At 40.2% G+C, this 16,884-nt stretch overlaps 1 long non-coding RNA gene across 2 annotated transcripts in view; it reads right to left on the bottom strand.

Moving 5' to 3' along the window:
• The window catches only part of LOC308341308, a 198,386-nt gene that overhangs the window by 77,950 nt on the left and 103,552 nt on the right, over positions 1–16,884 (bottom strand). The window contains exon 5 of one of the 2 annotated variants that reach the window (XR_013966705.1): positions 2,066–4,050. The exons of the other annotated variant lie outside the window; for it this stretch is intronic. This is a non-coding gene — a long non-coding RNA (uncharacterized lncRNA). Of the gene's footprint in view, positions 1–2,065; positions 4,051–16,884 lie in introns of those variants that run through there. 2 annotated transcript variants of the gene reach the window in all.

Here is a 16,884-nt window from a genome sequence, read left to right as displayed (position 1 = left end):
CCATGTCTTATGTGATAGTTAATCTTCTTTGTATGAGCTTGACCAGGCTAGGGGTCCAGATAGCTGGCGAAACATTACTTCTAGGTATGTCTATGAGAGTGTCTCTGGAAGAGATTAGAATTTAAGTCAGTAGACTGAACAACAGTTGCTGTCACCGATGAGGTGGGAATCATCCAATAGGTTCAGGTCTTGAATAGAAAAAGGTGGAGGAAGGGCAAATTCCTTCTTTCTGCATGGGCTGACACATCCATCTTCTACTGCCCTGGGACCCTGGCGCTTTCAGTTCTCAGGCTTTCAGATTCCAAACGGGACTTACACCATGGCACCCTCCCTACCCGATTATCCCTGCCAAGTCCCTATTTCTAAATAAGATCACATTCACAGGTACCAGGGGTTAGGACTTGACTTAACTTTTAGAGGAACACAACACAACCCATAACAGATACTATCAGACAAAAGATCTAGCCACAAACTAAGAATCGGTCTATTCAACAAAAGTTTACACAAAGTCTCTCCTCTCTCTTCTTTCGCTCCTCTCTCTCACTAAGTGCTGGCACTAATAGCAGAGCTCTGTTTATTTTGAAAATACGTGTTCAAAAAAAAAAAAAAAGAATAAATGGTAGCTGTTGAGAATGACAAAGTTGCAGGAACATACAGTTCTGAAGGTAGCTCTAAAAACTAGCTTAACAGCTGAAAATGTCTGTATTTTCCACTAAAATGTTTTTCAATTTCTGCAATTTCTGTGATAGTACTAAAGCAAACTCTTTCTTATCATCTTATTTACATTGTCATTTTAAAGTACCATTCTAAAATATTTTTTCTACCCAAAAGGCTGATTTTAAAAAATATAGAGGGGGACTAGTCTACTATACTATTCTCCATCTGGACATGGCTCGCATATAAAGACTACAGAAAATAAAAATCGTATCTGATAAAAATCAAAATAATTAAGGCTGTTGAAGAAAAAAAATCTACTTCATGGGGGGAAAATGTATGTTATAGTGACAGAGTAATTTAAGGGAAAAAAACTATTGATGTGTACTTTCTGTCTTGTATCTTTTTCTCTTTTCTGTCTTTTTTTTTTTCTTCCCCCCCCCCACTTTGGTGTATTGAATTATTGAAGATTGTTTATAGAAAGGAGAAAAGCCCCAACTGTCTGTGTTTATATAAAATTATTTTTGTCTGCCTAATATCAAAACTGTGTAAATGTGACTTAATAAAATAAAATAATGAGAGATTGTGTATTTGATCACTAAAATGTTTATCTATACTATAAATAATAACCAATAAAAATGTGTTGCATAAATATATATACATTATAGTAATCATTCAAAAACTAATATTACTATGTGTCTTCAAGGTAAATAGTTAAACAGTTTAATTCAAATAGCTTAAGTGTCCTTGATATTTTATGATCTGTTACCTCTAAAAAATCATCTTCTTCTTACTGTGTTGTTCACTCTACTCCAGCCACATTAGCTCCTTGTTTTTTCTCCACTATCAGAGACATACTTCTGCCTCAAAACATTTGCTTTTTCGGTTTCTGCTGCCTGGAATGCTCTGCCCCAGACATCCACATGGTGGTTTTTACTCAAAAGTGGCCTCAGTGAGGCCTTTGCTGGCCTACCTAAAATTCCATTGCCCCACATAATATCTCTCATCCTCTTCTTCTTATGTTTTTGTTCTTTAGTTAAAAATAATGACTAAAATTTTATTTCCAGATCATTCCAGATCATATTTTTCATATATACAATAGCCAAGGTAGACTCCCTAAAAGTTACACACACACACACACACACACACACACAAAATGATATTTATTTGTTTATTTATATTATTATAGTATATACAAGTGGGAAAAAAGATGAACTACTTTGTGGGAAACTTATTTACACTGAGCTTCCTCACATATCATTAAATTCCTAAAGATATGAAATTATGATGGGTTATCTTTTCACTTAGGCTATAAGGCAACTCACTGCCAAAGTTATTGTTCAATTATAATAATTGTGTTCATTATAAGGTCCTGAATTTCTTTTTTTTTTAAGATTTTATTTATTTATTTGACAGAGATCACAAGTAGGCAGAGAGGCAGGCAGAGAGAGAGGAGGAAGCAGGCTCCCGGCAGAGCAGAGAGCCCGATGCGGGACTCAATCCCAGAACCCTGGGGTCATGACCTGAGCCGAAGGCAGAGGTTTAACCCTCTGAGCCACCCAGGCACCCCAAGGTCCTGAATTTCTTATTAATTTTTTCTAATCTTGACCTTCTATTCAGTCTGTCTCCTTATTCTATTTTTGCCTTTTAATCCTACGTCATTATATGTATTTTATGTGTTTCCTTAAGTTGTTTCAAATCACTGTGGACTAGGATATGTATAAATAAATAACAAATGAAACACTAAGACCTGATACAGAGAGATGAGTTAATTCTTAGCCAGGTCTTATTCTTTCCAGATAGCATGAGAAAAAGATGGTCCTTCATAGATATTGTGACTTTTTCCCTCCAACAACTCCCCTGTTCCACAGAGTGGATATAATAGAAAGGACCTAGTCCTCACCATGAAAAATAAGAAGGCAGTATGAGTTAGGGGCTTCTATTTTGCTGCTGCTTTTTTTTTTTTCCTGTTGAACAGTTAAAGAGGGACCCATCAGGACTAGAATACATACAGTCTAGAACCTTCCAAACACTTGAAAAATATTTGTTTGATGAATAAGTTCATGAACAATTGAATTAATTAGCTGCTGAATGAATATTGACTTCCTTGATGAATATATTACTCCTTTCAGAGTAAATTACATTAATTGATGACAGTCTTTCACTCTTTCTCTGCCCTTGCCAGAGTTTGTCACAGGTAAATTTTGATAAAGTTATCAAAACTCAAAAACATTTTTATACATACATATATGCATTATATTACATATATACAAACAATATACCTGTTAACTGAATTACGTGTGTACACACACGTGCACATGTGTGTGGTGAAGCTAGGTTTGCTGCCGAGGCTGTTAGAGTCAGGGAAGGGACAATCTTCAGTGACATTAATCCATGGAAGGACTGGACAAACTGTGAGGAAGAGGCTCAGGAATCTGGGGGACTCTATGAGGTTGCTCTCTGTTAAAGGGTCAAGCCCTCTTCCTGCATGCCTGTCCCTAAGAGCTGAGAACAAAGTACCCCCAAACAACAGAGCCCACTGAGGCTGGTCCCCTCATGTCTGTCTCCTGGGAGGGGCACCAAGCGCTCACGGTCTACATGCTGACCACTGTCACAGCTTCCTAAGGCCCACCAAAGCCCTGTTTGTGCCGCACTGGTCCAGGAAGGTAAATTCAAGTAACAGCCACTCCCTCCACGGTTAGGGATTCATGAGAGCAGTCTCTGACTGCTTCTTGGCACAGTTCCCACAGTTTAAAATCCTGAGCTTGATCCAAATGGTGAAACGTGCAGGAGCACACAGCTTCTAAGAGCTCCTCAGTTCTTCGGGAGGGGCAGGTGCATCAAGAATATCAAAGGTATCAAGGTCAATGACACAAAGAGCCGCTGAGCCAGTAGAATGATGCTGTGAGCCAGCAGTCCTGAGCCAAGACCCCACTGACCAGCCTGTCTCTCAGATAAACCCAGGCATCCCTGTTAGCTGGTGTCACTTCAGCTTCCAAGGGTAAAAGGGACTTTAGCAGTCAGTGGTCTAGTCTTGGCACAAATCAGTGATATAAAATTCCTGTCAGATGGTCATCTAGTCTCTACTGACTTGCTGTGAAGAAGTGTGGTCTTCCTATCAAGGGAGTCAATATATAGGTTCTTGCATATGCTAAGTCAGCCTCTAGGCCTCTTGTATTTCCCCCACTGGTTCTGGTTTGTCCCCATTAGGGCCACACTCTTCTTTCCTCAGAGAGCCCTGTGCAGATGTAAAGACAGCAGCCAAGACCCCCGAAGTCACAACAGGGTTGTTCAGTGCATAGTTAAGCAGATGCTCATGTTCACACTGGTGACTCCACCATTTGGAAATCTTGTTACCAGAGACCTGATTTCTTCACTGTCCTGGAGCCTGGAATTCTTTGGGGGGAAAAAAAAAATTGTTATCCTCAAAAATAATAAAAAATGAAAACATAAATAAGGAAAAGGGAATAAGAAGTATCATGTGGGGTGGTGGAATGTTAGATAGGCAAGGGAAGACCTCACTGGGGCCACTTTCCTATAAAAACTTAATGTTAGTGAAGGAGCTCACCATGCAGATAATCTGGGGGAAGAGCGTTCCAAGCAGCAGAAAAAGGAAATACAAATATCCTGAGGTAGAAATAGGTCTATGGTAGTAGAGTGATAACAAGAAATCTAGTATGGCTAGAGTAGAGTGAACAACATGGTAAGTAGATGAAAATTATTTTTTAGAGGTAACAGGGTTCGATCATAAAATGTCAGGAACACCACCTTTTACTCTGAGATGGAAACCATGAAGAATTTTGAGAAGAGGAGGGGCAGGAGCTGATTTCTATGAGATTACTTGGGCTACACGTTGTGACTGCTAAATGACAAGGGCAGAGACTGTTAGGAAATTGGTTGGGAAGCTGTTCTAGCAATCCAGGCTCTGTGAGTGATGATGACAGTGTGGACCAAGGTGGAAGCAGTGAAGGTGGGGATGAGTGGTCAGATTCCAGATACAGTTTGAAGAGTTGACAGGACAGACCAGATATGAGAGAGGAGAGAAAGAGATGAGTCAACCATGACACCAAGATCTTGGACTGAACAGCTAAAAGATAGAAGAAGACATTGACCCGATGAGGAAGTTTTAGAAGCAACAAGTGGGCAGGGAAACTCCAGGAGCCCTACTTTGGACTTGGTAAATGTCAGGCAACTAATAGGCATCCAAGTGAAGATGCTAGGTAGGAAGCTGGTTATAGGGATCCCCAGTTTTAGGGGGGGGAAAAAATCTCACCTGGAGATATAAATTGAGGTGTCATGAAAGGTATAGACAGTATTTAAAGCCACTGGTCTGGATGAAATTGCCCCCAGGAGGAGAGAGTAGATTGAAAAGAAAAGAGGGCTCAGCTCTGAGACACCTCCAACATTTAAATATTGAAGAGATAAAAGGTGACAGCAAAGAGACTAAGAAGGAGAAAGAGTAAAGGAGAAAAAGCTGGTGAAGGCAGCATCGTGGTGGGGACATGAGAAGTTTCAAGGAAGAGAGTGGTAACTTGCCAAATAGTGCTGATCCATCAAATCAGATAGAGATGAAGGGACAGAATGACCGTGGCGCTTGGCCAGGGGTTACTGGTGATCATGATAAAAGCTTGTGTTAGAACTTTGTTTTCAACTTCATTTGTTGTCTTTCAAAGGCACTGAAATAACGATCTCTTTTGAGCTTCCCACAGTGATGTCAGATAGCTGTATTATGACCCCATATTGACAAGTGGACTCAAGATCACACGGTTTTGAAAAGGCTAAACCACACTTGTAACTCCATGAGTCATGAGGGCTTCTCCACTGCCCCCCTGGCACTCTGTGGTCGTTAAATAATAGAGGGCATTCCCCAAGTCGTCCTCCATCCTTCAAAAGCTCCCCCATTTATCTCATAAGAATACATTTATCTAAGACTCTCCACATTACTAATTTGGCTTACAACATCCCTGGAAGAATAAATTCCATTAATTTGCTGTCCACTTTGCACAGCAATGTGTCCCTTATAACCGCTTCCCAGCTGCGAGGGTTCTCTCCAGCGGGGACCGCCTGGATTGTTTCACGAGACCGTGTGGGAATTCTACGGTCTTATTCTTACTTTAATTTTCATTTCTGTTAACCATTTCCTTCTGCAGACAGCTTTTAACCTGACTTTCTTTTGTCTGTCTCTTAAGGTTGAGATGCTGTGGTGGAGGGAAACTTTTTTAAAAAAAAGGTATTTCTGAGATTCCAAAAATGCTGTCTTCTTTCTGCGGACGCCACATGCAGACAGTTACAGTGCTCTCTTCTGGTGGAGATGTATCATTATTCTCCACATGTTTCAGATGATAATCTCTGTGCTGCTCTTCTCATGATGCAAGGTGCTTTTGGGCTCCTACGACATAACTCCAAGCGAGAAATTTTTAGAGTCATCATCTTGATTATTTTGTTTTAAATGCATTAGAGAATTGAGGCAGTATATGGACCCTCTAAAGAAAACAGTTTGCAAGTAAAAGATAATCTTACTTTGAATTTAAATTTTACTTCCCCCGCCCTCCATCAATTTCCACCCTTGGAAGTGTTCATCGCAACCCGTTCAATAAGGGGCCCCTGGGTGCCTCAGTCAGTTAAACATCTGCCTTCAGCTAAGATCATGATCCCCAGGTCCCAGGATCAAGTCCCGCATCAGGCTCCGTGCTCAGCAGAGAGTCTGCTTCTCTCTCTCCCTCTGCCTGCCTGTCTCCCAGCTGAGTGCTCTCTCTCTCCCCAGCAAATAAATAAATAAATAAATAAATAAATAAATATCTTAAAACAGCAACAACAACAAAACCCTTTCAACTGAAAAGGTGAGAAACTAATCCAAACTAGCTAAAGCAAAAAAAAAAAAAAAAAAGAAAGAAAGAAAGAAAAGAAAAGAAAAAGAGAAAGAATAGAAAAAAAAAGATAATTTCTTGGCTCCTTTAATGAAAAATCCAGGGCATGCAGGATTTCACTCTGGGCTCGCTGTATTTAGGAGCTCAAATAAAGTCACTGAGCCCCGTACCTTGGCTCTGCTCTCCTCCACAGACTCCATAGTCACACTCCTCAGAAAAGAGAGGCTCTTTGGGCCTACACCATCTTGCATGCCTGTAGCTTTGGCTGAAAGACCCAGCCAGGTCACCTGAACCACTGTGACCACAGGAGCCGTGTATGTGATGTGCATAGGCCTAGAGGCATCCCACGTGATGACAGCAGGTACAGGTCATCTCCTCAAAGGAAACAACAGTAACTGCGACGGCAAACTACAACAGGAGCAGCGTTCCGCTACTAAAAAAGACAGAAAGATGCAAAAGGGGGAATGTAGACGTCAACGTCATTTGGGCACCAATTCTAAAGAACCCTTTCTATTGTGAGTGGGGTATTTTGTAGAGGACAGCCTGTTTAGAAACTGATGGGAAAGGGTAAGAGGAGTTAGCGTTATTGGAGATCTTATTTAATTTTTCACAATCTCTGTCTTAGCTGATGCTGGTCTTGTTCTGCAGTGGAGAAAAGCGAGGTATAGAGATGTTTAGTCACTTGCCAACAACCTCGTAAGTATTTAGAGAGAAGTCTGGCCCTGGAACCAGAGCTCTGAGCTCTGAGGCCCTTATTATCCCTCACCGTGAGGCCCCACAGTCCTGTCACTGAAGGAAGGTAACTGGATGACAGTAACATTGGATCTGTCGACACTGAACGCCAGTGACGCAGCCAAGGTAGAAAGCTGCTTGTGAGAAGGGGCCAGCTGTGCTGTCCTCGATGTCCGTCACACTCTCGACCATGCCTGCACGCAGGAACCTGATCCCAAAAATTCAAATTTAAAAAAATTCCCTTACACTGAATTGAAGGGAAGCCCCTTTTATAATCCAGGGAATTCACAGAAATGGTATGAGGTTAGGATACTTCATATCACATAATTTCCCTTCCAGATTAAAAAAAAAAGGATTTCTGTCCATATCAACTCATGTTAGAATCAAGTTCGTGAAGGATACAAAGTAGAGTGACAATTTGAAATCGGAAGTATAATGATGTTGTCTTCTGCCCTCAGCCAGCTTCCTGGAAGCCTTTTTAAGGAGAGCAAATGCCGGGGCATGTGGGTGGCTCAGTCAGTGAAGCGTCCAACTCTTGGTTTCAGCTCAGGTCATGATCTCAAGATTCTGGGTAGAGCTCCGTGGGAGTCAGCTTGAGAATCTCTCTCTCTCTCTCTCTGCCCCCTACCCTGCTTGAGCTCTCTCTCTAAAATAAATAAAATTGTAAAAAAAAAAAAAATAGTGAATGCAGATGTGCATGTAACACAAAATGTTCTATTCGAAAATGCAGACCCTTCTTGCTTTGCATCTCAGCTTAGGTTCTCTGAAAATATGCAGCTTCCTTCAGGAGTTTGAACTCCCTGTCAGCATTAAATAATTTCCATGGGAACTGGGGCTAAAGAGAACGTCTTAGAGCTCATTAAGTATCATGCCACTTAAACAAGATTTTTAATTTCTCTTGTTCTCCCTTTTGTTAGATAATCAATAACTACCAACACATATTTCTTAACGATGTGACTCCTAGATGAGCCTGGAAAATGATGACTGATTAACTCACAAAGGTTCCTCCTTATAGAGAATGCAATGTCTATGCTTTAAAAGAGATCCTTGGTGGCTCAGATAAAGCAGAGAAGGAATCCAAATGTTTCCAAAGTAGCTCAGCCTTTTAGCCACAAAGGAAAATCCTGTGCCGAGATTCCAGAATTTTTCTTTGTCTTGGTAATTTTCCAGCATGTGTTTTTACTCTTCCAAATGCCACATCAGAGTCACAGATGGCAGCATGATTTGAGCAGGTTTGAGCTTCTCTGTTCTTTAATCCAAATCCTAAATTAGACAGAAGTTGATATTAACCTCTCAGCCTCCCACACCCCTGTCTTTCCCTTCTTGTTCCCGGTTGTTTTCATCTCATTGAGTTTTCAATTGTTTGACCCCATTAGTATTTTTTACTAGCACAATTAAAGGACCAAAGAGCCTCAGAAATGTCAATACTTCCCAGCAGCTCAAGCATTTCCTTTCTCATTTCAATTTGTACTCTCACATCTAAACTAATTGAGGTTATCAGAAGAATGCTGGGGGTCTGGCTTTGCCCAGTTTTAAAGGTAGAGGTAATCTTGATAGGTTTGAGCTTGGGGTCCAAAAGTAAAATATTACATTTTAGACTGTCGCTATATAGCACAAAATACTTCCACTTTTCACTTTTTATCCAGATGCTTTTTATGGTTTAGTTGTGACCTTAAATCTTAAAACTACAAATTGCATATGCGTTTCACGTACGAAGATTTAAAACGCTAATGCCCCAACAAGCTACCCAAAGATATGAAGATCATACATGATTTTGAGCAGTTAACTTCTTTTTAGAATTCAGTAACATATCAGTGAATATCTACTGTGTGAAAGGCATTGGCCTGGGAGGACTTTGAGAGACACAGTAAGTATGAAGGGACCTGCCCTCAAGTTCACGCTTGTAACACTGCTCAACAGGTTAACCCAAATACAGTATACCTTACTTTGCTTCAAAAAGATTTCTGCTTACAGATGTCATTATTCTGCTTGGGTTTTGCTACCAATTTCTGTACATTTGGATGCTGTAACTTGCAGTTCTGGCCTTGACTTAATGAATTCACTTATCCAACAAATGTGTAAGCACCAACTATACTCCGAACATTGTGCATGACACTGAGGAGACAAAGAAAGTTATCTCCCTATTCATGGGGTACATCCAGTCTAGCAGACCAGGCCATCCAAACAGAACTAAGTATAATGCAGTATGGAATGGACCACGGAGGCCGCCAAGTGTGTTCTGGGCACACTAAATACAGAACTCCTATGCTTATATTTTTAAGTTCCTCTCTGCCTAGTTTCCAAATTTCAAACCTCCTCCTTGTGAACCCACCTTCCTCTAACCCACCTCTCCCAGTGCTCGGAAGACACACACCAATGGAAGGAGCACAGAATCAGGTGGACTTTAAATCTGGCTCCATCCTTGACAATCTGGGTGTCTTTGTGCAAATTGTTTTAACTTCTCTGAGTCTGAATTTCTCCCTCTATAACATAGAGATGTTCATACGTCTGCATGTATTTGATGTCGGGGTGAAGGGGGATAACTTATGGAAGGTGCCCAGCAGAGTAGCTGCATGTAATAAATATGAATTCTCTGACGGCCACAGTTGCAGTGACCTTGTTGGCCACATCTCATGTCAGGCCCTGTTAACCAGCCTGATTTCTAATGCCCACAGCCCAGTTATTGAGTCACCATGAGCCAACTGTCTCAGTTCATCTCCACAACCACCCATCGAGTAGATATCGTTGACCAAGTACTCTTACCTCCTGGTTCCCACCGAGGCTAGAGCACTGTTCTTTCCATGCGTCTCTACTACCGCCTATGCGTGGTCTACCCACCCAGTCATTTCCTGGCTTTGGAGGCTGTTGCATATTTGCAGTCGGACAGATCCACACTGCCTTCTCTGACAGCACCTTACCATGCATTATCCCTTACTGGGGGCCTTTTACTATACAAGTGTTATGAGTTTCCAGGCACCGGGCCACAAGGGAGACCATATTGCTGGGAACAATAGTCTTCCTCCTTCACTTCCTTTTCCTATTCCCTTTTCAATCCCACCCCCACCACCACCTCTGGCCCTGGCCAGACACTTCCCAACTGTTACAACCAGCCTTGTAGTCAAATTGTGCCAAACTGCTGCTTATTCCAATAAGCACATAGAAACCCTTTAGTGTTTTCCTGTCTGTTACTTGCAGTTTATACTTATCTAAAAAGAAGAAAACTTGCCATTTAACTATACTAGAAGGTAGAGTCTGTTAAATGTCTTCAAGAAAAGCACAGGATGCTTCAGGAAACAGACGTCTCAGAACCTCAAGATACCCACGCCTGGCTCCTCACCGTGTCTTTCACTAACCCCTTAACGAGTTTAAGCAAGGAGGCCTTGATCACCCCAATAATCTCTTAAGGGTTATCTCCCTGTTTTTGCTTCCTGAGGTATCAATTCTATTTCCATTTCCATTCTCTTTGAGGAAAAGAGCTCTGTGAACGTGCAGTCTCTACCATGATCCCCCGCACGAAGGAAAGCAAGGACTGGCTAGAAACTCCCCGGATTCTTCCATCTGTGGCAAGCTTTGTGATCAAGTTTACACCAGAAGCCAAATGTCTAGTTTCATAATGATAGCTCTTAACAGATGGGCAGGGGGGTAGCAAACTTAGCAACCAATCGCTACCATTATCATTTCAAGAGGTAGAGACTTTTCTGACCAACAACCACACATTCTCCCATTTGGTTCATGGTTCCTCGGAGGCGATGCACTTGGAGGGGTCAGCACTTGAAAGGTTGTGCAGACTAAACGCTCTTCAAGGTGGTTTGATGGAATGTCTGCTGTTTATAGTCATGAATTACATTGCCTGACAACCTGAAATGGAAGAACTTAATATCTCCTGGGTTTCAAGGTGTGTTGTTAGCCACTTCAGACTATTTCTTCCACCAGCTTCTTCCTGTCGTCTGAAAAATCTGAGGAAAATTTATTTGGTCCGCAATCTGTCTTTGGCAGGTGTCTTCTCTTGGTCAAGGTTGTTAACTTTGTCAGTAATTGTTCATATCCGTTTTAATTCCTCTTAAAATATTTTCAATGTATCTAACAACATAGAATCACCTACTTTTAATTTATTATCATAGTACTCATTATGACCACCTTTAGTCCAATAATAAATTACTATGACATTCAGTAATTATGGTCATTATAACATGTATATAAAAGCTTAGATATCTCCAAAGCAGATCAAACTCATTTTCTCAAAACTGAATTTAAATTGTGTTTTTCAACCAGTGTTTCTTAATTCCATTATTTCCCCTCCTCTATTTTATTACTCAAGTTGAAAATGTAGAAAGCTTTCTCATTCTTTACCCGTCCACCTCATGCCCCCACCTCAACATTAGTCATCAGGATCTAGTGATTCAGTCTCCCAAAGCTCTCTTTAACTTTGACTTCTCACCATCTTCCTTTGCAAGCTAGGCCAACCAACTATAATCACAAGGCCTACTCATTGGCCCTTTAAATCTTTCTTGTCACTTTATTTTCCAAACTGCAACCAAAGTTAATCTTAGAAAAATCTCAAATCTTTTATTTCACTCCCCTACTTAAAATCCTTCAGTGACTTTCCATATCTCTTATTATCTGTGTTTAATAATCTAGTAGGTCTCAAACAACCCGACTCCTCTTTGTTCTCTGTGTCTGACCTTTCCCAGCCTTGCGTGCATGTCTTGGGCACACTTGGCTGTTCCACACTCTTTTTCACCTCAGGATATTTTCAAATATTGTTCACTTCCTGGAACATTCTTCAACCTTCCTATGTCCCCTTAACCAAGGTAACTTATTTATCCTGTAGATAACAGCTAAAATGTTCACTCAAGGAATAATTACTTCCTTTATCCATCATATCCCACAAACACACTCCCAACTAAGCTTCAGGTTGTTTCCAAAGTACCCTGACTTCTTCCTTCATAGATCAGTCAATCCACAATAGTAATCACTTGTTTACAATTGTGTTCCCTGCTAAGTGATAGCAGGGAGGGACCTTAATCCACAAATCCAGATGCGCAAGCAATAAAGCATTGCTTTATTTTCTTTAAATTAACTTAAACCCAACACTGCTTAATCAGCTTAATTCCAAATCCCACCAATCTGGAGAGATTTTAATCCTAATAATTATTATAGCATTTTGTCCTCGTTTCCTTAGTGTCTTATAAAAATTCAGGTGAGTTCTCCTATTCTGTCCCAAGTCATTGCAGAGGTCCATCCTGTTACTGATTACTGTGGAAAAGCTTATTTTCCCTTCAGACATTGTCGTACATGGCCCCTAATTGCCTTATGCCTCTCTTGAGGTCCAGGACTCTTTATGGGGAATGGGAATTCTGTGGTCAAGACTTGAGTCTCTGGGTATACTTTGAGTCCTGCCATTGCCCAAGGATGCTGTCAAGGAAAAGGGGTAGGGCCATTCCACTCAGAGACCCAGCAGCCTTACTCTCACCATTCCCAGAGAGTGACACTGAAAGTGTTCCTCTCTCCGCATTTCTCCACTCTTATAAGCACAGTCTTTCAGAAAGAGAGTTGCTTTCAAGGAATTTCTACTTCTTGCTTTGTGAAAGAAAGCTTGAAGCAAGAAACATAAATCATCTGATTTGAAGAGAATAATGAAGAAGGAAAGAACACACAGAATCATGTCTACAGACATTTCATTAGGGCAACTCTTCCTGTCCATACAGGATGTCCAACATACATATTTATTAAAAGAATGAATGGATTTGAATTAGCACATAATCCTATCATATGTTTTGTAGTGTCTGAGTGTGTTGACAGACATGTTTACATGTACAGAGGGAGAGAGAGAGAGAAATGGAAGCCGATTTTTATGGACAGCAAGGAGGTAGCCTTTCTGTTCCCTGTACTACCCATCATAGTACCACATCCAGCTCAGCTCCAGGCACTTGCAGACATCACCACAGGTAAAATAAGAGGGAAATGAATAGGTATCATAGGAGAGTTCTCCATAATACATGCAACCCAGGATGTGTTTTTCATAGGCTAATAACAGTCTGCCTTCCCCTACAAAGTGGATAAGGAATGAGAATGATTGGAAGGTAGAATGGGCTGTAGGAGATCTGTTCCTGTGTGTGAAGCAGAACTGAGTGTTTGCGGTATAATCAGAGTTTAAATCAAACAGGCTTTAACAAATCATGTACCATGGTACTTTAATAACCTTCCTCTCAAGTGGACAACATATTTCCACTTCCCTCTGCCATAACTGAGATAAGTTTGGAAAGGAGATTTATTACCCTTCTTTATAAAGGCCAGACATGGGTGGGGGAGAGGGGGGTGGAGGGAGAGATTGGAGTGGATTCTGACATAGTTCTTCAACAGGATTTCTTATTTTTCCAGAAGACATCCAGCAACTAGGCTATGCCAGCAGAAATTTCTTTCAACTTTCTGGTTACATATTGTCTAATACATGGCTGATGCTTAAGAATGTCAAATAAAGAACAATCCTTTCCTGGGAATTGAGCTCTCCTCCAGCTATGAACATTAGGATTTTGCAAAATGTGTTTGTTTCTCCAGCACTGAAGCCAATCTGGACTTTGGCAAGGCACCTATCCTACAGGACTGTTTCTTTTAAGAACAAGCCCCAAGGTCCCAGAAGCACATTTGTTCAAATGTAAGTGGGCTGCAATTCAAGTAATTTGCTCCCTAACTGCCTTGTGACAATCTTGTTTCTGTTCCTGTGTTGTTTCTCCGGCTCCCCTCCAGCTTTGGCCCCAAAGACTGATGCACCATTTCATCTGTTTTTTCAGAAATTTAGTCTCCTTTTCATATCCCATTTCTGGGCTCACATACTACCTCCAAAACCCACTATTTCAGAGTCCCCCATCTTGCACCAGATTCATATTTGGACCTCAAAGATATACATGGTCATTTATAGGCCCACTTGATGAGCCCCAGCCCCAATCCTACATCACCCTGTCTCCAAATCCCATGCTCATCTTCAGATTCCACGGTCTAGCAGTTAACACATTTGTTTTATATGCAGAAGATCCTAGGTTCAATTCCCAGGGGAATCACAAAATTGCCTTCATTTCCATTCAAAAGAAATATGGTGAACCCTACTCATAATCCCAATCTTTATCAAAGAATTCTAATATTGAACTTTTAGTTTTAAAAGAATCCCAGAATTGCAAGGTACAGGGCTAGCCTATATATATATATATATACCCTGGCCATCATTCATATCTAGTTTATTTCAATCACTGGGAAAGCCAACTTAAGAATTTCAAATAAAGATCAATCCTTTCCTGGGAATTAATATTCAGCTTTCTTTAAGTAGACACTTTCATTTAATATGTAAGCTAGTGCAGAATTATTATTATTATTATTATTTTGTGGCACACACACTCTAAAGACAAGCCAGGAAAAATGCTATTATCCTTTTATTCTGAGAATACAGGACACATTTTTCTACAGGATGATTTAGGTGTTAAGGAAGACATAGGCACCCACAGACATTAGGTTTAGTGATGTAAAGCAAGTAAAGGCACATCTCCAACCTCTGCACCAAAAGGAAGCTCTTTCTCGATGTAGTTACAATAAGAAAATGCCCTAACTCACACTTATCAGGTGAATAACACATTGCATGAGTCCTATGATATATGGGGATAAAATCAAGTCACAGAGCATTATCAGAGAGAAAAATAACATCAAAGTAGTATCCAACCACAAAATGGAGCCAAGGATGCTACCATAGTCAGGTGAGCTAATGGGAATAGTAAGTCTAACAATTGTTGCTCATGTGCCTCAACATCCTTCTTCTTCCCAACCCAGACTATCTGACCCATCCTTATCTTCAGCCCTGTGACATCATCAGAAGCTAATCCTAGCCTTACCATGAATTTTAAGAAATTCTACGCTAATATTTGGACGTGACAGTCATTCAAGCCCTGATTTGCCTCCTAGGACACACATTCACAATTGCATGTGGGAAGTTTTCTTCTGCTTACTCAAATTGTACAAAAGCGTGGCTTTTGAAACCAAATGGGCATAAGTTCTAATTCTATTTCCACTAAGGAAGTTTTAATATCTGGCTCCTTGCCTATGAAATAAAGATAAAATCTTTATTCCCAGAGTTTTACAAGCATTCACTGAGATAATAAATATAAGATTGTCTGGCAAAGAATCAAGTACATGGTAGATGCTTAACTTGTTGCATTTTAAAATTCCCATACTACCATTCTTGAGTTTTCCATTAGTTTTAGTTTGATATCTTGTTTGCTAAAATGTTTCATATCTCATCTCAAAACTTACAGCACTCAAATTAAGCATTTATCCTTCTAGGCCTTCACTGTCCAAATAAACGAACACTAGTCACATATAGCATTCAAGTATAAATTTTAACTACTAATTTTAAATAAAATTAAATATTCAATTCCTCAGTTGCACTAACCACATTTCGAGAACGCAATGGCCACATATAACTAGTGGCTACTGTATTGCACAATAGAAATAGTATTGCCATTGGGGCAAAAAGTTCTATTGGACAGTACCTGCCCAGATAATACCTAAGAACCTTGCTAATGTATTCCACTGATGAGCTCTGAAGTATTTTGCAACATTTTCCTCAACATGTCAACAAATGACAGATGCCCCGGAGGCCCTCTGCTTCTATAACACAAGTTTAAAACTTGAAAATTGTTCGCACTTACTGTGGTCATATGAATAATAAGATTTTCAGTTTTGAGCCTTCTATTCTAAGTTTAGGATACCAATTTAGAATATAAGGAATTAACCTCAGACTTAACTGACCTTTAGAAATAAAGATCACATTAAATATCCTTGAAAGCTTTTATAATATTTCTCCTCAAAAATGTAAGAGTTAAATTAAATATTCCCAAAGATGGGTCTCAGAAGTGTACCAATGTCAAGTATTTCACGTTTAATTTAATAGTATCATATTGACTCATGAGAAACCTCCTGTTCTAAACTCTTTAAATTATATGATTCTTTGATGATTGAAAGTGAAATGGACCAGACACGGCCCTCACGAAGGTTTCCCAACTTTTACTGCTCATGTCTTTCCATTGTTACCTTCCGAAAAGCTCTGGATTACCCTCTGGAAAAAACCTCTCCCTTTTACTTCTCTGGAAGTTACTAGCTTAGAGTGAAAAACTACCTCATTTAATGGAGAAAATCATGTACCATAAAACATGGTATCTGCCATTATTCACTATTCACCCACTCAATCAGCAAATATTACTGAGTATCTGGTGTGTGTCAGACTGTTGGCTAACTGCTGGAGATACAGTGATGAACAAAATAGATATGTCTCTTCTTTCATGGGGCTTATTGATGAACGTTCTAATTCAGCCTGACCAAGATTAAGTAAGTTAGAAGAGTTTATTTAGTTGCTTTATTTTCTCACCTCAGACCGAATGGTATTATTCTGTCACCATGTGTAAGGGGAGAAGGGACATTCTGTTCCACTAACATCTTTATATCATAGTCAAGTCAAAATTACATTTTTCCAAAGCTATCCAACCTTGGTGTGACAACCAGTAACCAGTTTGGGCTAACTCACCAAGAGGGCAAATGTGTTTTGCCTCGTAGGACAAATGTAATTAATTGGTATTGGTATTCAATCTAT

This window comes from Martes martes (assembly GCF_963455335.1).
Source record: "Martes martes genome assembly, chromosome: 4".
In the NCBI taxonomy this organism is placed as follows: domain Eukaryota; kingdom Metazoa; phylum Chordata; class Mammalia; order Carnivora; family Mustelidae; genus Martes; species Martes martes.
The sequence above is the reverse complement of the archived record's forward strand: the minus strand, read 5'-3'. Positions and strand labels throughout refer to the sequence as shown.